Source organism: Molossus molossus, unplaced genomic scaffold (assembly GCF_014108415.1).
Source record: "Molossus molossus isolate mMolMol1 unplaced genomic scaffold, mMolMol1.p scaffold_m16_p_12, whole genome shotgun sequence".
Classification (NCBI taxonomy): domain Eukaryota; kingdom Metazoa; phylum Chordata; class Mammalia; order Chiroptera; family Molossidae; genus Molossus; species Molossus molossus.
In genome coordinates, this window is record NW_023425347.1 from 90,498,828 (window position 1) to 90,521,199 (window position 22,372).

General features: G+C 55.8%; 1 protein-coding gene across 3 annotated transcripts in view; it reads left to right on the plus strand.

The window, feature by feature from the left end:
• Nucleotides 1-5,034: 5,034 nt before the first annotated feature.
• Nucleotides 5,035-22,372, plus strand: part of LOC118626996 (RAP1 GTPase activating protein) — a 65,062-nt gene continuing 47,724 nt past the window's right edge. For 2 of the 3 annotated variants that reach the window (XR_004958990.1, XM_036257081.1), the window contains exon 1: nucleotides 5,075-5,131. The gene's annotated coding sequence lies outside the window, so the exon portion shown is untranslated. Of the gene's footprint in view, nucleotides 5,132-22,372 lie in introns of all 3 variants that reach the window. The other variant, XM_036257080.1, reaches the window with a different exon arrangement.

Genomic DNA, 22,372 nt, shown 5'->3' on the forward strand with positions numbered 1-22,372 from the left:
ACCAGTCTTTATTAAATTAATACCGCATACTACTAACCATATCACATTCATCACTTAAAAAAATTTTTTTAATTGATTTTAGACGGGAAGGGAGAGAGGAAAAAAACACTGACTTGTTACTCCACTTTTTTATGCATTCATTGGTTGGTTCTTGTGTGTGCCCTGACCGGGGATCGAACCTGCAGCCTTGGCATATCAGGACGATGCTCTAACCAACTGAGCCACCTTCCCAGGGCTCATCACCTTTTTTTAAAATGCATGTTTCAGACAAATTGGTGATATTATTCATATCGTGAGATTTAAGTATCTTTTCTGAACCATATCAAATTTTGGGAAGAAGGAATGTATCTTGTGACTTGTCAAGGAGTTGTCTGACCTCTTCTGGGCGACTCAGGTCTGCTCTTAGAATTGGGATCTGCACCAGCTCGTTACTGGACAGAGCCTTTGTTATGTCCCACCCAGCAGAAGCAGGACCTTGATCCCCAAAGAAGTGGATCCTGTTGCCAAGTGGCCTCCATTCCACAGGCATAGGTGACATGTTGGCTCTTAATACCGTTTTCACGCTTTCTCATTCATGAGGTTATCTGAATCCATCATGAAGTCATTTCTAAGGGCTTGTCCAACATAATTACCGTATCGATCTCAAATAGAGGGCATCATCTGTTTTCCCCCAACATGCTTCAAGAAAAAAAGGGGAAAAAGCACCCTGCTTTCAAAGACTTGGCTAGGACCGAGGAGGCCAGGCCCTTCGAAGTGAAATTGTGCTTGGTCAGAAAGGGAGCCTTTTAACAGCAGCTGGAAAGGCAGCTTGAATTCCAGGTCTGCTAGGGCTGCCAGGCAGGCCAGCCCCGGGCCACAGGAAGTGGGGGACACACCCCAGGGGAGACAGAACGCCTAGGCTTTCTGTCTAGGGTTGAGGCGTAGCCAGCTGGCACACTGGCCTTTGCACACTTGTATCTTGGTCCCCCCCAGCATTCTCTGCTGTATTTGTATTTGTAACCTAGGGAACACTTAACTGCTATTCGCTATTGATGGCCCTGGATAAGTGTTTCCCTTTGGGCTGCAGTGATCTCGAAAAGGAAGTTGGATGTGTAGGTTGTCAAACGTGAACTAGGTGGAAGGAGACAGCGGGCTCATCTCAGCTTCACTCCCACACCCACACCCACACCCACCCTTGAAGTTCCAGGGAGTGCCTTTGGAAAATTGCCCAATCGGACCGCCTCGGAGGAGTCCCTGCATCTGTGCGTGAGTTGTTTCTGGGGCTGGTTTCCGTCTGGCCTGTTGCCTCCCCCTCTGCAGCACGCACTCGCCGGCTCTGGGCGCGAGGCTCCAGGCTCTGCCGGACTGGCCAGAATTCTGGAACTAGAGTGAACTGTTTATTTTGTTGTCTTTCTGGGAACCAGAGTCAGGGCTGGGCTGGATCTTAAGTGTGCACCTACAACCACTCTGATCCCAGAAATGAATCAACCTAACTAGTATTAGACTGTTCAGGTTCCCGGCAGGGGCTCAGCCATCTTATCCGTCGCTGCACCCCACCGTAAGCCACATGGTATGTTCTCAGCAAGGAAAATAAACGAACGCTTCAGGAGCCTCTAGACACTTTTTTTTCTATTTAAAAACTACTTTTTTTAATTCCTTTTTTTTTTTTTACAGATGTTTCTCCTTTTCCCCCCATTGACACCTTCCTCCCATCCCCCCCAGCATTATTGTTGGTTATGCTTACATGCATAAGTCCTTTGGTTTATCCTCTCCCTGCCCACTGCCCCCTCCCACTAGACACTTTTTCTGTGGCAGCAAGAACTCCGGGAGAGAGCTATTACTTCGGTATAACCAGAGCCGGCCCCCCCTTTGTGCTTATCTCTTATCCTTGAAATGGGGGTTTCTAGCTGTGCTCACATTCACGAACCAGACTTCTGTGACCTCGAGAGTAGGTAGGTCCCCCAGAGTTGTATCCTCTGCTGTGTCTCCAGCATCAGCGGGGCAGCCAGACATTGAAGCCTGGTGTCCTAGCCTGAGGGATGTGCCCTGGTGCCAGCTCTGCTCATCCTGTCCTATTCTCACTGGAGTGGCACTGTCTTCTCCCAGTCACCCCTGCAGACACCCCGCTGTACCAGCCCCTCCTAGGCCTTACTGCTGCACAGACAGCACCTTGGGGACCCACAGCTTTGGCGTTTTCTCCCCTTTTTCTGCTGGGCAGTCTGCAGCCCCATTCTCCCCTTTGATCCAGCTGGGGTGGGGGGGCATCCAGAGGAGTTATTTCCAAGAGGCATCATTCCCATAGTAGGACTGCATTGTGCATTATTCCGAGTTGTGCCACCCACACTTTCATTCTCCAGTCTTCTTAGATGTCAGCTATTTTGAAGCCAGCTCTCGTTTCTCAGTAGTTGGGAGAGCTGGGGTGGTGGCTAGGTCACAGTGTATTAAGTGAAAGAGAAAAAGGCTTGTGCCCGGAGGCAGCCATGCGTGAGTGGTCAATCCTGAGTGGTTTGGATTGAAATAGGGCAGGGAAAGCAAAGCTGCGGGGCCTTTGTCCAATCTTCCCTTCCGTACCCAGGCTGCATGCCAGGCTCTGCCCAGCCCCCTACAGCACAGCACATGTTGCCTTCTCCCCAGGGGCCCTGACAGGCTCAGAATGGTGCCCCCCAGGACAGGCTAGAGATTATAAGGCTCTTGCATTGAGGTTTTCTGTAAAGAGGAAAATGCTGTAATTGAAAAGCTCCTTGATTATAAAGAAGAAATAGAGAGGCCTGGCACAGCAGAGTGTTCGTGCTTTGGCCTGCTCAGCCAGGGTCAGGCACGTTTAGTCCCTAGTGCCCTGGTGCCAATAGGACCTTGGGCCCTTGGGGATCTTGGAGTCTGCTGGGTCCAAACAACGAAAGGCCACATCTGCAGCTCCTCACTGAGTGCATGCCCACATCCCACTGCCTCTCTGCCCCCTTGCTCCAGCTCAGGTGGGGTACCTTCATCGGCATTGCCTCCCTGGCTGGAGTTGGGAGTCTACTGTCTCTGTCTCAGCATGGAGAGGGAGAGGGTTCTTTGGAGAAGCAGGAAGAGGCGCTGGGATTGTGATCAGAATTAAGGATCCATCTGGCCAAGCGTACAAAGAAGCCAAAGGATGGAAAGGGATGCTTCAGAAAACCCTGGGCTTTGTATGCCCTTCCCGAGATGTGGGAGCCCAGCCCTGGAAGGTCTGTAGGCTTTCAGTGGGCCCTTCCCAAACAGGATTTGTTTTCACCAAGCATTTTCCAGAACCAGTGACCTGCAGAACATACCTGGCTGGGCTGATTGCTACTCCACGAAATCCCGTCTGCACCGTCTCCAGAAGTGCCTTGGCCATGCTGGTTCATCTTCCCTCTTTCTACTTCGAACCAACTTTGTGGCCATGGTGCATGCTGAGAAAGGTCTGGGATCCCGGCCCAAGTCACATGCTAGGCTGGAAATCAAAGAGTGGGAGTGGGGTGGGCCCAGAGTTAGCAGGAGTCTGCCTTGGAGTGCAAGCAGCCGTCTTCCTCCTGCCCTGAACTTAACTTTGTTCCACAGCGCTACTCAGAATGTCTGTGGCCCCATAGCACCAGCAACACTGCAAAGCTTTATTAGAAATGCAGGAACTGAGGCCCCAGACCCCCTGAATTGGGTCTTGCATTGGGATCAGGCCACATCTAGAAGTTTGAGAAGCCCTGGGCTGGGCCTCTTTCTCATCCGCGGCTTGGGGGAGCTTGCAGGAGGGAGAACTTGACAGAGAGGGACTGGAAAGTGCCCGTCTTCCTTTTCACATTTGCTTGGGGGGGGGGTCGGGAGGGACTGAGGCTTGTCCCTTTTAATTCTAATGTCTTGGTTGGGGTGAGATTCTTGGGGGGAGTGGGGAACAGCGGTGGTGGGACTGGACATACAGCCATTCTTGTCTCAGATCTTCCAGAGGCTAATGTCAGGGTTGCTGAAGGCCCCATATCTTCTTGAAAATAGAGGGGGAAGGGAAGGGACAGTCATTTGTTAAGTACACAGCAGGTGCTCAATAAATATGTTAAATAAATTAATACAAGACTTGAGTCCTCCCTCAGTCCTATCTGTGAAGAGGGCCTAGGGACAGGCTGACCTTGGGGGGTCCTGTCGCTTGACCTACTAATTGTCAGTGGTTGATGAAATGGAGGTTTGCCTCTACCCCCTTTTGGCCTTAGTTTCCCCAGTTGTTGGAGCAAGGGAGGGAGATCCAGAGGTCTCAAAGGTCCCTGCTAACAGTGTTCTCTGTGACTCCGGCATAGCTTGGGACCAACAAGCATACGCTCACCCATTGTCCCCCCCAGCCTGGTCTGGTAGCCACACTGCCTGTTTCCTTGATTCCTCTGGGGTTGCCCGTTGGAGGGGAGCCAGTGGAGACCACAGAGAGGTGGGGAGTGAGGCCCAGGAGCCACAAGTGTCAGCCACGCTGCTACTGCTGCTCACTTGCATGTGACCTGGGTCAAGTCTCTTCTCCTCTGTGAGCCTAGAGGTTGGACTAAGGTGATCCTGCCTGGGTTTTCAACTCCTGCCCTGATCCCACCTTCCTCCACGTCGGTTCCCGGTTAGGTCGGGAATGGGGAGCGAGCTGCGCAGTCCAGGGAGGATGTCAGAGCCGCCAACCATCTGGGGAGCGGCACCAGGCGCCAGGGCACAGCCTCCTCGCCCAGCAAACCCCGCGAGCCTTTTGCTTCCTCCCGGTCCCTGCAGACACACGGAACCCTTGGGAGCCTAGGGCATCTCGCCCACCTTTCCTGTCGCTCCTATTTGCCCCCAAAGTTGTTCCTCTCCCCGAGGAGAATCGGCTGCACCGCTGGGCTCTTGCAGGGGCCCTGCCACAGTCCAGCGGGGTAACCTTGCCCTCTCTGGTCTCAGTTTCCCCACCTGTAAGATGGGGGCCCAGAGCGCCCGCCCCCGGGGCCTGACGGGAGAGGCGGCGGCCGCCGCGGGGGCAGGGGGGTGGCTCGGGCTCCGCAGCGAGGGGGGAGCGGCGCGGGGAGGGAGCGCTCGGCGGTCACGTGACGCCCCCTCCCCGAACTGCGGCGGCGGCGATCGGAGCCGCGTCTGAGCAGAGCTGCAGCGGCCGCCGCGGGCACCGGAGTGCCGAGCCCAGGACGCCCCCGGCCCAGGCCCGCGGGTGAGTCCGCCCGCCCCGGCCGCGGCCCTGGGAAGAGGAGGGCGCAGAGGTGCTCCGGTTCCCCTCGGCCGGCAGCCAAGCCCCCGCGCCGGCGGGTGAGGGGAGGGCGCGGACCCAGGGCCCGGGGTGGGCCGGGAGGGGTGCAGGCTGTGCTTGGCCGGCTGGAGGCGGGGAGCGAGGGGCCAGGCCTGGGCTGAGCTGGCCTTGCCCTCCGCCTACGGGGGTGGGGCCAGGACGCAGTTGAGGGGCTCGGGTCCCACCCCCAGGCGTGGGTGAGGGGGTACCGCCTTCTGCTCCCCCCTAGGAGGGGGCGCCTTGGGTTCAGAGTAGGGACCACCGAGAGGGCAGAAGTGGGCGCGTTCCCTGGATTTCGGGGTGGGGGGGCTTAACACCGCCCAGGAGGAGGCGTGCCGATTCTCAGAGAAGGGACGTGGGGGTCCCAGGTCCAACGACCCTGAGCTGAGGGTGGTGATGTCTTTGCTTCCTCAGGGACAGAGCGCGTTTCCCCCGCCCCCTGTCCCTGACCCGCCTGGGAGCAGGACACGCGTCACGCAGTAGGGCGCCCCCTCGTCGCTTCCCTTGGCTCCGCAGGATCTGAGGACTCGGTGGGAATCCACAAGGTGGTCCCCGCGCCCCGCAGGTCCTCTGTGCCCGTCCTGGGGCTCCTGGGCTTGGGGAAGATACCCTGTGTGTAGCCGTGCTTGCACGCACACACACACATTTGCACATACACACTTGCACACACACAGTAGCTCAGGAGGTGAGCGCCCTCCCTCCATGGTCGTCAGACCCGGACCTGTGCGTGACCCCAAGTGCTTGGAGTCACACCACAGGCCTGGGGTGGACACCCCAGCCCTCATACATGGCACATTGGCATTTGTCTCCCTGCTGCATTCCCCTCCCTCACCAAAGTCCGAAGCCAGCAGGACGGGCACTGGGAGAAGCTGGGCCAGGACATAGCAGGAGAGAAAGGCAGAGGGCAAGTGAAATGAGGTGTCATTTCCTCCCAGAATGGAGTGGGGTTGGGGCTCTTAGCCTACCCTGCCTAGGACAGTGGTCCCTCCTTCCCCAGGGTGTTTGAGGGGAGAAACTGGAGGATGGGGGACAGTCCTGAGTTTTCTATTGAATGAGAAGCAGCTCCGTCAAAGGTACCCCTGAAGGGCATCTGAGTCTGGCACAGCAGCTGAGGGCAGCAGCTGAGTGTGTGTGTGTGTGGGGGGGGGGTAGTCATTCATGCCTAGTTGGCCCCAGGGATCCCCCTTCTCTATCCAGGACCCAGCCTTGCTCTGAGACCCCTGGCAGTGGGAGGATCTGGGAAAGGGGAGAGGGCACCTTAATGGCCTTGGAAAGAATTCCAGGGTAATGATTAATCCTCAAGTGGCATGAGCACCTTCCCATCCATAGCAATATTTCAAGGCAGGGGCTGAGGTCCCCTTTGCACAGATAAGGAAACTGAGGTTCAGAAAGGCTAAATAAACTGCCCAAGGTCACAGAGTTGCCTTCTGCCTGATCCATGTGGATCTCTGCAGTGGTGGGGTGGAGGAGGGGTCAGTGATGGGGCAGAGTGGTCCACAGTGGACCTGTGCTCTGTGCTGTCTGGGGGTACATCTGGATAGAGGTGGAGAAGAATCCTTCCACTCCAGGGTCCTGAACTCAGACTTTCTGCCCCTCTTGGAACCCCATACTCGCGTTGCCACCCCTTTTCACAGCCATGATGGTGTTCCCACCCTGGGACCTTCCCAGCTCACAGCCTTCCTTGGGCAAAGCTCTCTCCTCTTCTCTCTGCCCCTGGGTGTCTGTCCTGCAGGGGTCTCAGGAGGTCTCTCTTCTGGCTCTAACTACCCAGCCACCCTCAGGGGACAAGAGGATTCTTCCTTTGGCCTTTTGAAATGCAGAGGGTCTCCTTTTGGCGGGGGGGGGGGGGGGGGGGGTCTCTGTTGCTTGGGCCTCAGCCCCTCAGCAAGATCTGCACGGGCCTGGGGTTAGGGAGACCGGAGACCCTGCTCCCAATCTCTGTCTGCCTGGCCCTGCCCCCAGCCTGGCTGTCATGTTCCGGAGCCTAGAGGCCCTTTGAGTATTCCTGGGGCAGGTCTGTCTTCTACGCCACCTGTCGGCCTAGAGGCCTTTGTGCCGGTTGTCAGAGGCTGCTGAGCAAATACCGGGACCCAGGCACAGCCAGATACAAACTCAAACTTTACTCAAACATTTCCAGACCCAGACAGGAATCCACGGGGACACCCAGGCCAGGACGCCTGCCTCTGACTCTGAGGGACACTACAAACACCAAGACACACCATCTAGACACGTACACACAGATTGGAGGTGGTTGTCGGCAAGAACAGCTCCCTCCAAAGCCCTCATCCAGCTGATACTTGCTTCCATTATCTCCTCCAGGGCGCACACATGTGGGAAGGAGCACACGAAAGCCCCACGCCCTTAAAATGAACATGGCAGATATGCACCTGCACCCACCCACACCCAGGCCACCATGGGTACACACACCCATGCGTTACATCAGCTTCCTGCGTGTGGGACGTGAACTCCTCGTCACCCGGGAGAGGGTGGCAAAGGCCCTTCTGGTCACTCCCAGGAAAACCTCACCTTCTTCCCTCTTTTCTGCCTCATGTGAACCCAACTTGGCTAAGAATACTGGAAACTGCCTGGTGCTTTTCCCTTAGTGGACCCTCCTACCCTCTCCTGACCCTCCCACACACACACCTGTACCTGCCAGGTTGCCAGAGGACCCTCTCTCCCTAGATCCCCCCTTTGCTGCCCCTGAAGGTTCTGCTCCACGGGCCCCTCCCAGAACCGAACACTCTCAGCCCAGACTGAAGCCACCTGGGATTTCCTTTCCGTTGCCACTTTTGCCAGGAGGCCGTGCCAAGTCCTGGTTTCCAGGGGCCAGCTGGTGTAAAGGGAGGGGAATCCTCCAAGTTCCCCTCTGCTTGCCTCCTGGCCTGGCAGAACCTCTGCAGGCTGGGCCCTGACCCCATGGCTGGGCCTCTGGCGTCGCTGGGGAGCAGCTGCTGAGAGGTGCTTCCGTGGCTCAGATGCGTCTCCAGGGCAGACTGGTGCTGGGTGGGGAACAGCAAAGGCCCCTGAACTTTGCCATTCTCACTCGGGCACGCACCCTAGGCTTGCTAGAGTGCTGGTTCCGAGTCCAGGCCTGGCCCTGAGGTTCGCTGGCTGTGTGGCCCAGGCAAGTCGTTTCCCCTCTCTGGGAACCATCATCTCAACCTGTTTCGGGAGTGCCAGGTGGGAAGTGGCAGCCCATGCTAATGAGCAAAGGAAGTTTGGCTCTGTTGGCCAGTGTAAGGCACTGCCCTGGCTGAGCACTTCCAGCAGGTTAAAAACTCTAGGTCCACACTAGGTCCCGCAGTGGTTGCCAGTCTGGGACTTCCGGGGGTGGCCACCCTGGGATCAACAGAGGGGGACCTGAGAGCAGGGGGCTGCAGCTATAGTTTACATCTGTGGGTATTATGCACCCTGTTTTTAGGGCTGAAGACCAGTACTTGCAGGCAGTGACTCAGAGAGGACCAAGGGAGAAGCAAAGGGGTATTGGTGGGGAGACCTCCCAAAACAGGGGTGTCCCACTGCGATGCCAGCCTTCCCCAGTGGGGGAAAGGAGCCAAACCCATGCTGCTTGTATATGTGCTGGCGCAGTGGCGGGCATCTCATTTGCACACCTGCTAAGCAGCATTGAGCGTGTTGTACGTCCCAGGGACATAGAGATGAGCGGGGTGTGGCATCCTTTGGTCCCCATCACAGCCCAGTGTGGTTTTACTGTGTCCACATCTCAGATGAGGAGGAAAGGCTCAGGGAGGTGAAGTACCCTGCCCTCGCTCTGTTTGAAAATGCCTTTGCCAGCATGGGGCCACCTACCCTTGGGTCTCCTTTTGGAAGAAGACCTGAGTTCAAATTCAGACTTTGTCACTGACAAGTTGTACAACTTGGGGCAAGGTACTACATCTCTCTGTACCTGTTTCTTTTTCTGTAAAGTAGGGATCGCCCACTTCATGCACCTGATGGGGTCACTTCAAGGGTTAGGAAGACTAATGCAGGTGAATACCCAGGGCCAGGCCCAGCTCCTCGTGGGCACTTGTGGACTAAAAGGAGATGGGCTAGAAGTTGTTAGGAATCCAGGTTCGTTGTCTGCTGCGTGACTTTGGACAAGTCACTTGCTCTCTCTGTGCCTCATTTCCTTCTCCATAGAACAGGGAGGATGAGCCCTTGTCTGCCAGCCCGCCTGGGAGCGTGTTTGTGCAGATCGGACGTGATGGCTGGGAGCTGCTGTGTGAAACAGCGCTGCACTCAGACACGTGAATGCCCAGAAGGACAAGCGAACACCAGCAAAATGTGGAGAAACAATATTTTTTTAAAACTTCAAATATTTTATTAGAGCAAGAAAAAAATAAGCATTTTCTTCAGTGTTTTGGGGTCGTGGGCAGTTTTCCCATTACTTCTCATTTCCAAGGCAGTTGGCATTGCTGCCATCATGTGAGATGGGCAGTGTCCCCCTGAGGAGTCAGTGTCTGGCCCGTAGCAGGTGGTCAGTCCATGGTGACGGTGGCTATGGGTGGAATTAGGAGTCCTGTGCTGAAAAGGAGCTAAGGGGTTTCTGGCATCGTGACCGGCTGCACTGTGGCCACCAGGCCACTGGTTCCACATCAATGGAAGGTGTCAGTAGGTTGAGCTGGGGTCAGTTTATCAAGGGCCTTGAATGCCAGGCTAAGGATTTGCATTGCCCTGAAAGCCACTGGGGAACATTGGAGGGACTGGTCGAGCCGCTGTGGCAGCCTTGGGTGCCTGGCCAGCCTCAGCAGCCCTCTGCCCTGCCCCTGCCTGTCGGTGCGGCTGTTTCCGGGCTCATTTCCCGGGAATACAAAGGAAAGCCCATGGCATTCTCCATCCCAGGGGCAGGTGAGAGGACCTGGCACCGGCCGGCAGGGACGGAGAGGCTGTGCTGGAAATCAGGAGACCCGAGTTTCCCCTCTGACCCCGTCCCACTAGTTGGGTGATCTTGGCCACGTCGCCTGCCCCTTCGAACCTCCCTTTCATCTGTGTGATGGTTGGTCGCAGTTTCTGCCTTTGCTCTGTGACTCTAATGAGACTGAGCAGGGGACTGTGTTAGGTGAGCCTCAGGTGTGTTGTCTCCAGGGTGATCACGCTCGTTCTTGCAAGTACCTATTCGCCAGGTTCACCCGGGAATCTGAGGCTGCTGGGATGTGGGGAGACGGTGGTGAGGACAGACTCCTTAGATACCAGAGAGGCTGTGACCTTCTCAAGGCCAAAGGAGCCACACGCCCGCCACAGCCAGGCTGTCGGAGGGAGTGGAGGGCCCAGCCTCTGCTCTCTGCTCTTGAGCTCTCAGCCCGTCTGTGAGCAAACGATACCGCATCCCCAGCTCAGAGCACAGCCCTCTCCAAGGCCCACTCCGCTGAGTTAGGGCCTGCGAGGAGGGTTGGAGGTGGCTGGTGGGGGGTGACCTTGGCAACTCCTCTCTGCTTCCAAGTTCAGTGCAGAACTGCTGGGCAGCCCTGATTCCTCCGTTCTCATATGTAGGGCATGTCATTAACTTGTGAGGGGCTGCCAGGATGAGGCCCAACGTCAGAGGTCCTGAGAGATGCTGTCCACCCCTGGCAGATGGCTGCAGGCCCTCGTGCCAGCCTGGGCAGCAGGCTGTGGATGCCACTGAGCTGAAGGCTCTGGGTCGGCGGGCTCCAGCCTTGCCCCATTCTTCACCCGCCTTCACTTAGACATGGGAGCTTTTCCAGGTACAAAGGGTGCCCTTACAGCCCCTCCCCCGGGCTTCACGCCGCCAGAAACAGGACTGGAAAGAGCCCTAACCTGTCTCTGTCACCAGGCGGGCCCCCAGACCTCTGGCTAGAGAGGTCTGGCCCTCAGTGGTCCTCTGGGGGGCAGAGAAAACTAGACCTACCCCTGCCCTTGCTCCCACACTGCACTGTTGGGGTCTGCCCGGTGTCAGCCAGGGTGAGAGCTGGCAGGCAGGCTGAGGGATTCCAGATTCCAGGAGGGTTCTGGCAGGGGAGACGCAGAATGGAGGCTGGATGATAGAACACAGATGGGGAGCGTTAATTGAGTACTCACAGTATGCTGGGCCCTATGCTAAGCACTTTTCACGGATCTATCTCATTTAATTCTCAGAGCAGCCTTTATTAGCCTGCCCAAGGTCACCCGGTTGGTATGTGGCTGGAGCTGAGATTGAATTAAGGGCTGTCTGACTCCACTTTCAATCACTTCGTGTACTGCATGCAGAATTAGGTGGGGGGGGTGCACAATGGAGAAGAATGGGCTGTGCCCTAGGGTTCGGGGATGGTTCTGGACAGGGTAGGTGCAGCTCCAACTCGGCCGCTGTCCCCACACTTTCAGGACCCGGCCCTGGACCTCCAGCTCCTCCTCCCTCCCTTTTCCCATCCCTGTGGCCTGTCCCTGGGCCTCAGCAGCCAGAGCTGGGTTGGGGAAAGAGGATGAATGGAGCGATTTGTTGGCAGACGTTCCCAGGGATGTACAATCCCACAGACCCTGGCTTCTCCCAGCCCCCTCTGTCTGCATGGACGCCCAGCTCAGAAACCGAGAAATCCTCAGCATCAGAGCTGGAGGAGAGCCCATGGAGATCAGCTGGTCCAACCCCTTCGTTTTACAGATAATAATTATTATGATTATGCCTGATGGTAGCAATTCACAAAGGGCTTTCGCATCTGGGTCGCCTCTATGCACGCCAGAGCCCTTGGGCTGGCAGAGCTCATGTGGCAGTTTGTATTCTCCTCCCCAGTTTGTGACAGGAAACCCAGGCTTAGAGAGGCAAAGAGATGGGCCTCGGGCACACATCTGGCTTTGGTACTGGGCTCCAAATGCAGATCTCTCTTCTCCCGGAGCTACCACATCGTCCTGGACCCCTGAGGCCCAGCGCCATGAGGTGTGGCATTAGGGCCCATGAGGTGAGGCGCTCAGGCATTAGGCGTGGTTCAGGGAGGCTGGTCCTAAGAGGTCAGTATGGGAACAGGGCAGGTTATCAGGGGAAGCTCTGGGACTCCCAGTGATGCCTACCTTTCACCCTGTTTCAAGAACATAGTCCCCTTCTCCATGACAAGAGTGATAGACTGAAGGGGCAGACCTGTTCCCTAGAGGCCTCCCCACCTGCTATGCCCACGGGGACCTGACTGCCCCAGAAAAATCAGACTGAGAAGGCGCCTTGGAGGGCCCTCATTATTAGAGAAGGAAACTGGGGTCCAGAGGGGTAGGGACCTGCCCACAGTCACAGTGAGTCCGTGGCAGAGCTGGGCCTAGGACCTGGTCTCTTGACTCGGTGCAGGGCTGTGCCAGCATGTGCCCAGTCCCCACTTATTTGGTGCCTGCTCTGTGCCAGGGCTGAGCACATGACACTGAATCCTAAGAACAACCTATGAGGCAAGAACTATTATTGTCATTACCACCCCCCTCTAAAGATGAAGAAACTGAGGCTTTGAGAGGTTATGAAAATGGCCCAAAGTCACAAACTAGGAAGTGACAGAGGCAAAGGTTCAAACACACATCCGTCTGACTCTAAGGCCATGCTGATGTCAATCCCTAATGTGTTATGACAGGAATAACATTGTTCTTATCTTTCTTTTTGTTCGTAGCCAACCTAGGACAGATGTGGGAACTGAGGCTCAGAGTCACACAGCTCGAGACTGGACCGGAACCCTGCTCTGTCCAGCTCTCATGCCTGTTTCCTTACTGGTGGCTCGCTCAGCCATGCTCTGTGCCCAGACTCTGGGTTTGCATTTAAAATCCTGGTTCGTGGAAGGCAGGGCTTCAGCCAAGCAGCAAGTATTTAGTAAGCACCCACTGTGTGCCTTGGGGAAGTGCCCTGAGCTTTGTGAAGCTAAAGCTTGTGAAGATGAGGAGATGGGGGCTCCTCTGCGAGGGATGTGGGGCCCCATGCAACCAGCCCACCAACTCCGGAGGGAGAGGAGGCTTGCAGGCCTCTGGTGGTGTCAGGACAGGGCAGCGTGTGCTGTTTGAAGGGCTTTCTTTTGGGCAGGAATGTCCCTGAGAGTGACTCAGAGCAGACTTAAGACCTCAGAGGGCCTTTCACCCACCCTTGGGCAAGGCTTAGCCCAGCAGGGCCTCAGTTTCCTGGTCTGAGCTGGGGATGATAACAGCACCTAATTTACAGGGTAGTCATGAGGACCGAGCCAACGAGAGTGCTTGGCACAGGGCCTTGGAAACTAGGAACTTCTTTTACTGAGCTGGGGTGCATGTGTGGTGGGGGCTGAGGTCTTGGGGAGGCATCAGAAAAGCTGGATCTGCAGTTTTCAAGCCTCAGTTTCCCCATCAGTCATAGTTGACATAACTGTTTTATGATCTGCCTCGGGGGGTTGTTGTTGGGATCACAGAGGTCCCAGGGCGTGTAGGTGCGGCTCTGAGATCTGCACACGGAGCGAATGGGTCTCAGGGGAGAGGGGGCGGCGGGAACACGGTGGGAGTGTCACAGGTGCCACCATTGTGGCGTGCAGGTGTGCCATTGTGTCCCTGGAGGGGCGGGGCAATTCGCACCAAGGAGAAGGGAGAGGGCAGGCTTTGGGGGCTGCCTCCGCACAAGGAGAGGAGTGAGAAGTACGGGGCGGGGGGTGGCGAACACACCGCTGGGAATGCAGGGCGCTGCCTCCAGTCACCCTCAGGGTCCCCTCCCTCAAGAGAGACGCCCAGGGCTGCTGTCCCAGGGCGCTGTCCCTGGTCCTGGAGGCTGCCCGCCCCTAATCGTGCAGTTCCTGGGATGACCATTGGAGGGCGCCCGGGACCGCGGCGGACTCCCCAGGCCCAGTTTAGAACATGTTTTTTTGGTTTGTTTTTTACTCCTCACCCGAGGATATTTTTCTATTTTTCATCAGATAACGTGAGAGGGAGGGAGGGGGGCAGAGAGAGAGAGAGAGAGAGAGAGAGAGAGAGAGAGAGAGAGAAACATCGATTGGTTGCCTCCTGCACGACCTAACCAGGGCTGCGGACAAACCACACCGAGGTATGTGCCCTTGACCGGAATTGAACCCAAGACTCATTGGTCCACGGGCCGACACTCTAACTGCTGAGCCAAACCAGCCAGGGCCAGAACATGTTTATTTTTATTTATTTTTTATTTTTTATCCTCACCCGAGGACATTTTTCCATTTTTTGTTCAGATAGAGTGGGAGGGAGGGAGAGAGCGAGAGAGAAATATCGACATGAAAGGGATACATCGAGTGGTTGCCACTCGTACGACCAAACAGGGCCGGGGACAAACTGCAACCAAGGTACATGCCCTTAGTGGGAACCAAATCCGGATCTCTGGACCGCAGACCGACGCTCTAACCGCTGAGCCAAACCAGCCAGGGCTTGACTTGCTCTTTAAAAAACATGTTCTGGCCCTGGCTGGTTTGGCTCAGCGGTTAGAGCATCGGCCTGCAGTCCAGAGAGATCCAGGTTTGGTTCCCGCTAAGGTCGCATGCGCCTCGGTTGCAGTTTGTCCCTGGCCCTGGTTGGTTGTGCGGGTTGGCAGCCCTGGTTGGCAGCCACTCAATGTGTCCCTTTCATGTCGATGTTTTTCTCTCTCTCTCTTCCTCCCTCTCTCCCTCCCATTCTATCTGAAGATAAGTACAAAAATGTCCTCAGGTGAGGATAAAAAAAAAAAGAGCATTCCTTTTCCTGTTATGGCCTACCTGCACACCTAATTCCACAAACCAAATGATACCCTGCCCTGAGAAGCAAAAGCCCTCTACTTCCATAGCATGATCACACCCCAGGACCTAATGAAGTAACCAAGTACTTTGCACCTGTATGCATGTGTATGTACATATACAAACCAGTTAGATTCTAGGATGGGATAAATGTGCTTTTCACCCACACGAATATCAAGTTCCCCCACCTTTGCAGGGTGAAGAGGGGCTCACAGCATCCCGGAATGGCTGAATGGAAGGGTGGCACCTTAAGAAATTGTCAGGGCATCCCATCCCCCATCTTACAGCTGGATCAACAGGGGCCCAAAGTGGGAAGAGATTGTGCTAAGAAATACAATGAGTGACAAGCAGAGCTGGGGTCACAACCCAAGTCTCCTGCCCCCTGGTACAAGGCTCAGTAAGCCTAGTTGCACTAGTAGAGCCCTAGGCATCAAGCAGTCTCCCTTCCAGCTCAGCCTACCTGCCTCTGAAAATGGGCAGGGAGGGCCATGCCTTTAGCAGGTGGGTAGGAGAAGGAGGCTGGCTCATGTGTGAGAAGGGCCTTGGCTTCCCCTCTCACTGGGGATGCAGCAGTTGCACAACCCTGGACCCCCAAAGAGTCACCCTCTCTTCTACCTTTAGTTAGCTGGGCACTGTGTGTGTGTGTGTGTGTGCGCACGCGCGCGTGTGTGCACAAATCTGTGCATAGTGCATGGAGCATAATCTAAGGGTTTGTGGGCCTGTGACTTCTGTGCATGAATTTGTTGTCATTGGTATGTGTTCACATGTGTGTACAAACCCAGCCACAGTCAGTAGGTGAATACACACTGATTTGGGAACATGTAGGTGTGGACTTGACTTGACTCTTGCATATGTATGTCCATGTCAGTTTTCAGTGGAGGGGCTGATGTTCATGTGAGCATATCAGCATGCATTTGATCTGATATAATCTCTACAGGCATGAGTTAGAGGTTTCTGTGCACAGTACAAGGGCAAGTGCATGTGTGACCTGGTGAATTTCCTGTGCATGTGTGCATACAGGTCCTCCCCAGACTTTACCTGTCTTGCTCATCCTCCATTGCTAGTGCCTGGACAGTGTCGAGTGCACAATAGATGCTCAATATGTGTTTGTGGAATGATTGAAGGAAGGAAGAAAGACATGCCCTTACGTGTGTCTGTGTTTCCAAAAGCGTTTTGCTCTCAGGGACCTTAGAGGTACATGGCCCTGTGGTGATCAGAGTCACATCCTTAGGGGAGTTGGCCTGAGTGAAGGCATTTATTCTGGCATTTTGTCCAGGCCAGATTGTCCTGATCCTGATGGAGACACTGAGTAGGCAAGTGTCTTAGGAACCCATTGAATGGGGTAAGAGTCTTAGAGTCAGGACGGGGGTGGCTGGGTTAATAACCTCAATGGACAGTTGCTGGGGGACATAGTGTGAGCCAAGCTACACCTACTCCTCCCTCCCTCCCCAGGGCCTGGGGACCCCCCAGACTCTACAGGAGCTCAGGGTTTGCAGCATCTCGAGATTGGGAAGGTGTGGCTCGGCTAGAAAGGCCAAGGGCTAAGGATAATGATGCTTCAATAATGGATAGTGGATAATGGAATTCTCTGAAGACAAATGCATTTTTCCATTATTTTATCTCTAACCCAGCAAAGTGAGAGTGAGTGTTTAACAGATGAGCAAACTGAGGTCCAGGGACGAAAACTGATTAATGCAGAGCCACACAGGAGGCTGCTGGCCAGGCAGGAAACCCAGGACTGCCCTGTCTCCTGCCCAGCAGGCCCCAGACAGATACCATCCCGAATGGAAATAACTAGGGCAGGGGATGTTGCTGGGGACCCTGGCAAGAATTGACCCCACCAGCCCCACCTGGAGCCCAGGCCTGAGATCTTCCCAGGAGTCTGCCCCTCGCTTATATTTCTCTGCTGTGGGTTGGAAAGTGGAAGCTGGAGGCAGGTGGGTGGGGCTCCCGGAGCTTAACCCCAGGGTCAGCTTGGAAAGGGAGCTCTGCAACACTCCACCCCTGCACCCTCCCCTCCCCCTTCACAGTCTGGCACCTGTTTGAACAACTTGGGTGCAAATCTGAGAGGTCCAGAGAGGAGGCTGCCTTCTAGAAGGAGGGCCTGGCCCCTGGAGGGCAGCCTGGCTCTGGTTTCTAGGCTAGAGGGTGGAGGGAAAGGAAGAAGTGAGCTCTATCCCACCCCGAAGGTGGCAGTGACCTCCGGTGCCAGTGGGCGAGAATGAGCCCTGTGCTGACTGGAGAATTCTGAGTTCCTGGTCACAGTGGACCAGTGGAGGCTGGATTTCTGGGGGGGGATTAATAATGTGATTGTGGTCACACATCTGGGAAGTAGCAGAGCCCAGTCCACTGCTTCTATGTGTCTGTCTGTGTTATAGGTTGTTCCATACGTCCACACATAGATCTGCCCCATTCCAACAGCTGTATGTATTCCATGGTATACATGGACCTTAATGTATTTGTCTGGCTTCGTCTGGATGCCACTAGTTTGTTTTGGAACTCTTACTATAAATCTTTGCTGACTCTACAAAAGTCCTGATTTCACATAGTTTAGCCCAATACAAAGGATGCTGTAGCAGGTGTTTTATTGAACAAATACATGCTGTTCAAATACTATTCTCGGTGCTTTATAAGTATTAACTCAATCCCTGGTAAAACCCTTCAAAGTAAGTACTGTTGTCTTCATCATCAACCTCATTTTGCAGATGAAGAAACTGAGGCACAGAAAGATTAAGTGACTTGCCCAAGGTCACACAGCTGACAAGTGGGAGAGCTGGGATTTTAATGGGTGTGGGGGCTCAGCCGGTGTGGCTCAGTGGTTGAGCATCGACCCATGCACCAAGAGGTCGCCAGTTCGATTCCCGGTCAGGACACATGCCCAGGTTGTGGGCCCGATCCCCAGTCGGGGGCATGTAGGAGGCAGCCAATCAATGTTCTCTCATCTCTCTCTCTCTCTCTCTCTCTCTCTCTCTCGCTCTCCCCCTCTCCCTTCCTCTCTCTCTAAGATCAATAAAGAAAAAAAAATTTAAAAAAAAAGATGAATGGGGGTGGGGTGGGGTGGGGCGAAGATGGGATTTTCACAAGGATGAGGACATAAGCTCGTGCCTCTGTCTCTTGTTCCTGGCCATTCACCTTCAGGCTCACATGCCCTGATGAAGAGGCTAAATTCTTAGAAGTGGCCTTGCAGGTTAAGAAGGTGCATTTCAATCATGCTGTTGCCTGAGGCACTAGGAGCTGGCCAGGGAGTGTCCTGTGCATTTTTACTAAGAGAACGTGACCTCCACCCCCACCCCACCCCCATCTCTTGCCAGTGAGGCAGCTGCAGCTGGTCAGAACCCAGAAGGCGGGAGCCCACACTGGGCTCTTTGTCTTCGGTGGGAACCTTGTGGCCCCCACGGCCCTTCTCAAGGGCCCACTGTCCCAACACCAGCAGGACCTCCCAGGGACCAGGCCAGGCTGGGAAACTTGGCACATTGGAGGCCTCTTGGCCACCCTGCCAAGTGGACATGCAGAGCCCACTTAGGAATCATTCCGACTGAAAAGACAGACTGGCGAGACCGAGGGCCATGTCCTAGGGGATGCAACAGCCTGGTTGTGGCTGGAGTCCTGGGTCCTAGCCCTGGTGCTGTGCACCCTCCTCCCATAGCCCGGGCCCAGCTTCTGGTCCTCCCCTCCTTCCAGCTCTCTGTCCCCCCTTCCCTGCTGCCACCTTGTAGGAAGAAAGGACTTCCTCCCTTTTCAGGCCAACCTCAGTGCGCCTCAGAGACGCATTGGACTGCCGTGTGAGGAGTGGGCTTCCCTCACCGCCTGGATTGGTCCCTCCACCCATGAATCTACCCTGGTTCCAGAGCACCCTGCCAAGAGGGAGCCAGACCCTCACCTGAGAACCAAACCCAGGGGCTAGTTCTAAGGGCGAGGAAATCACGCCTGCCTGCTGAGTCTGAACTCTGCAAGGGCTCCTGACGGTTCCTCTGCCCACCAGGGTGTGGTGGAAGAGAAGAGGTTGGGGGTGGATGCCCCCAAGAGAGAAATGATGGCTGTGATCCAGGGTCTTCATCTGAAATGGGGAGACTACTACACCACCTCCCCCTGCCTGGGTGAGGCAAACTGTGGAGCCTTGTACCCGGACCAGTCATTTCCCAGGGCAAGATGGTGCTAATTGAGTCCTGGGCCAGGGCTCAGGCGGAATAGTTCTGGAAAGGCTTCTGAAGAATCCCTGTCATCCTGTTGTGCCCTTGGTCATCCTTCCTCCCTTGTCCCCCCACTGCATCTGCTCCCTGCTGTCCTTTTAAACAGAAAACTCCACAGAAAACCTCAAGGCTCTGATGGCTTCCCTGGGTGCAGGGGTGGTGGGAAATAATCTCTCCCTCTTTGGGGGGCAGAGTGGGCATTCTGGGAGGGGTAGGTAAGTCCTGGGGGCTGGGCCAGTGTCCCCTGACACATTTTTTTTTTTTATCCTCACTTGACATGTTTTCGTTCAGATAGAGTGGGAGGGAGGGAGAGAGAGAGAAACATCGATGTGAAAGAGACACATCGAGTGGTTGCCACCCACACGACCCAACCAGGGCCAGGGACAAACTGCAACCGAGGTACATGCCCTTAGCGGGAACCGAACCCAGGTCTCTCTGGACTACAGGCGGACACTGTAACCACTGAGCCAAACCAGCCAGGGCCCCTGACACATTTTTACTTGGGGCAGGAGAGGCAGCTTCCTGTGGGGTGGACTGAACTGTGAGCACTGGTGAGCTGGGTGCAGAAGAGGGGCTCAGGGTGTGTGTTTAGTGAACGTGGGACCCGCGATAGGACTCAGAGCCCAGGGTTGCTGCATGAGGGAACCCAGGCCGGATGAATTTTCAAGAAGAGAGTGGGGCATTTCCATTCCTGCCCTCCTCACCCAGGCAGACCAGGTTGAGAGTAAGCAATAGAAGGACTATTGGAGATCGTTCCTTCTTCTTTTCTTTGTTTTAATTTTTACATCTTCTTTTTTTTTTTTTTTAACATTTTACATTTTATTTTTTCCCTTTTAATTAAATTTATTGGGGTGACACTGGTCCATTCCTGCTTTCACTCATTCATTTGCCTGAGCAGAGCTTCTAACCTAGCGTGGGGCTCTGGTAGTTGGTATTTATTTAGGCACTTACTGTGTGCCAAGCCTGGGCTGAGCACTCTGCATGCATTAACTCATTCCATTACCACAAGGGCGAGGGGGAGATCAGTCCCATTTTACAGATGAGAAATCTGAGGTACCTACAGGGAGAGCACGGATCTGTTCACATTGCGACCATTTGACCCTGGATTCCAAGTTCTTGACCAGACAGACCTGTTTGCTATGAACTCTTCCCCTCATGACGACAGGGACAGATCCACCCACAGCTCGGTGGGGGATGGAAGAGGGTGCGGCCCACAAAGGAGGGTCTGCAGCCGGTGCCCCTGGTCTGGGGGTGGAGGGTCGGTCTCGTCCTACCCCCCACATTCCCCCCTTCCCCTGCCGAGGTCCCAGCTGAGAAAGTCCAGCGAAACCCCGCCCCCCCCATCTCCCCACTCCCAACCCCCCACCCCGGCCCGAGGGCGGCGCGAACAAGCGGCCCTTTCTGCGCCGCTGCCCGAGGCAGCTGGACCGCAGCCCGCCGGGGCGCGGACAATCCCGGGGCTTGTGGCGGGGGGCGGGGCGGCCCGAGTTGCCAAGGTGACCCGGGCGCGGGAAGTCGGCTCGGGCTCGGCTCGGGCCAGATGGGCAGGCGGTTGGCGGCCGCGGCACCATGAGCTGCCGGAAGCGCAGCTTCACCTTTGGGGCCTACGGAGGGTAGGTGCGTAGGGCGGGGGCGCCCGCGTGCGCGTGAGCACGTGTGTGCGCGTCGCTGCCGTGCCGGGCGCGGGCGCCGGGTCTGCGCCGAGCTGTGAACCGAGCTGTGAATGTGTCTGTGCGGGAGGCGAGCGGTTTGACGTCCGTGCGTTGCGTGCAGTGTTGCTTAGTCTCTGCGTGTTCCTGCGTGTTGCGCTTGGGTGTCCATGTGCACGTGTGGGGTCGTGAACATTTCCGTGTTTGTGTCCCAAGTGCGTGACGGTGCATGTGCGTGTGACTGGTGTGTGAACAGGACGCCGGGCCTGTGTGTGTGCACTCCTGAGTGCAGGGATGGTGGGGTGGGCGGAGGCAGGTCCAGGAGGACCTGCAGGGGCCCCACTTGGTCTCTGAGTCTCCTGGGCCCCTGCACTGAGGCCTTGGAAGATGGGAACCTAGAAGCCATTACCAGGCCCTCGCCCACCCCTGGGCACTTGGGCTGCCCCCATATCATGCCCCTGTCTCTCAGGGACCCCCTCCTCCCAGGGCTATTGGCTTCCCGGGCCTGGAGACCTGGGTGGAGGTAGAGCGATGGCTGGTACATCTTGGCGTCACTGTCCTTGACCTCGGGTGCCCCCACCTCCGAGGAGTGTAGAGGTATGCGAGGGGATTCTTGCCTTAGGCAGAAATGTGGTAAATGGGAAGGAAGACTGAGTAGACAGACTTGTCCCTGGCTGGACAAGTAGTTGCGTAACCTTCACCAGGCCCTGCCTTTCTGTAGTTAGAGGGGTACACACTTTTGGGGTGTGGAGCAGTTGGGGCTCACGCATGTAAAGCTGCTGGTGCAGACTAGGAGCTCTTTGAGCTATGGGGAGCGTGTCCAACATGCATACTCTCTCTGGATACCCAGACTCCAGGGGACCCCTGACAGGGCTGGGTGAGCTGCCCTCCCTGTCCTGGGCCCTGTTAAGCCATCAGGTGAAGAGAGGAGCCTGGGGTGAGCCCTGAGATTTCTGGTCAGCTGACATGGAGAGGCAGTCCAGGGAGTGCGGGTGGGTTCTGTTGTGTGACCTTGGGCAAGTCCTGGCTTCTTTGCCCTGACTTTCCTGGTCTGCGGAGTCTATATTAGCTGAATCCTGGGAGACCCTGGCACTGTCTCCCCAGATGGTGCCCCCTAGCTGGCAGTCTGGTTTGGCGCCCCTTTGCCATTCTCCTTTGGGCTCTGGGCAGGAGGCAAGAGTTGTTTGTTGTCCCAACAGCTGCTGAGCCCTTTCGCCCCCAGCTAGGCAGAAGGGTGGAGCCTCTTCAGTTCTCCCAACCCCAAGGTGCCCTCAGAGGTGGGTAGGGGGGAAATCTGGGAGGGGTCACTGACTATACACTCTCTGAAGTGGGGCCTGGAGGGATTGGGGGAAATAAAGCCTGGAGGTGACCCCTGAACTCTGGGGGCTGGAAGACTTCCTCTGGCTCTGCTTTGGGGGCAGGGTGTGTATGTATTGGGGGTGGGGCAGAAGAGGAAGCTCCTGTGGACCTCCTGCTCCCAGATTCCTGGGCTTTGTCCCCTGGAATTCCCTGGTGGCTATGAGTGAGCTCTAGCTCCCAGATCAAGGCAGGCTGCTGGGGAGTGTGTGTGTGTGTAGGGGGTGGGGGGTTCTTCCTAAATACCCACATCTTTAGTCCTGTCTGGAAACACTTTAAGCTGTCCTCGGCCACACCTCACATCCTTGCTCTGACCCAATGCTGTGGTCACTG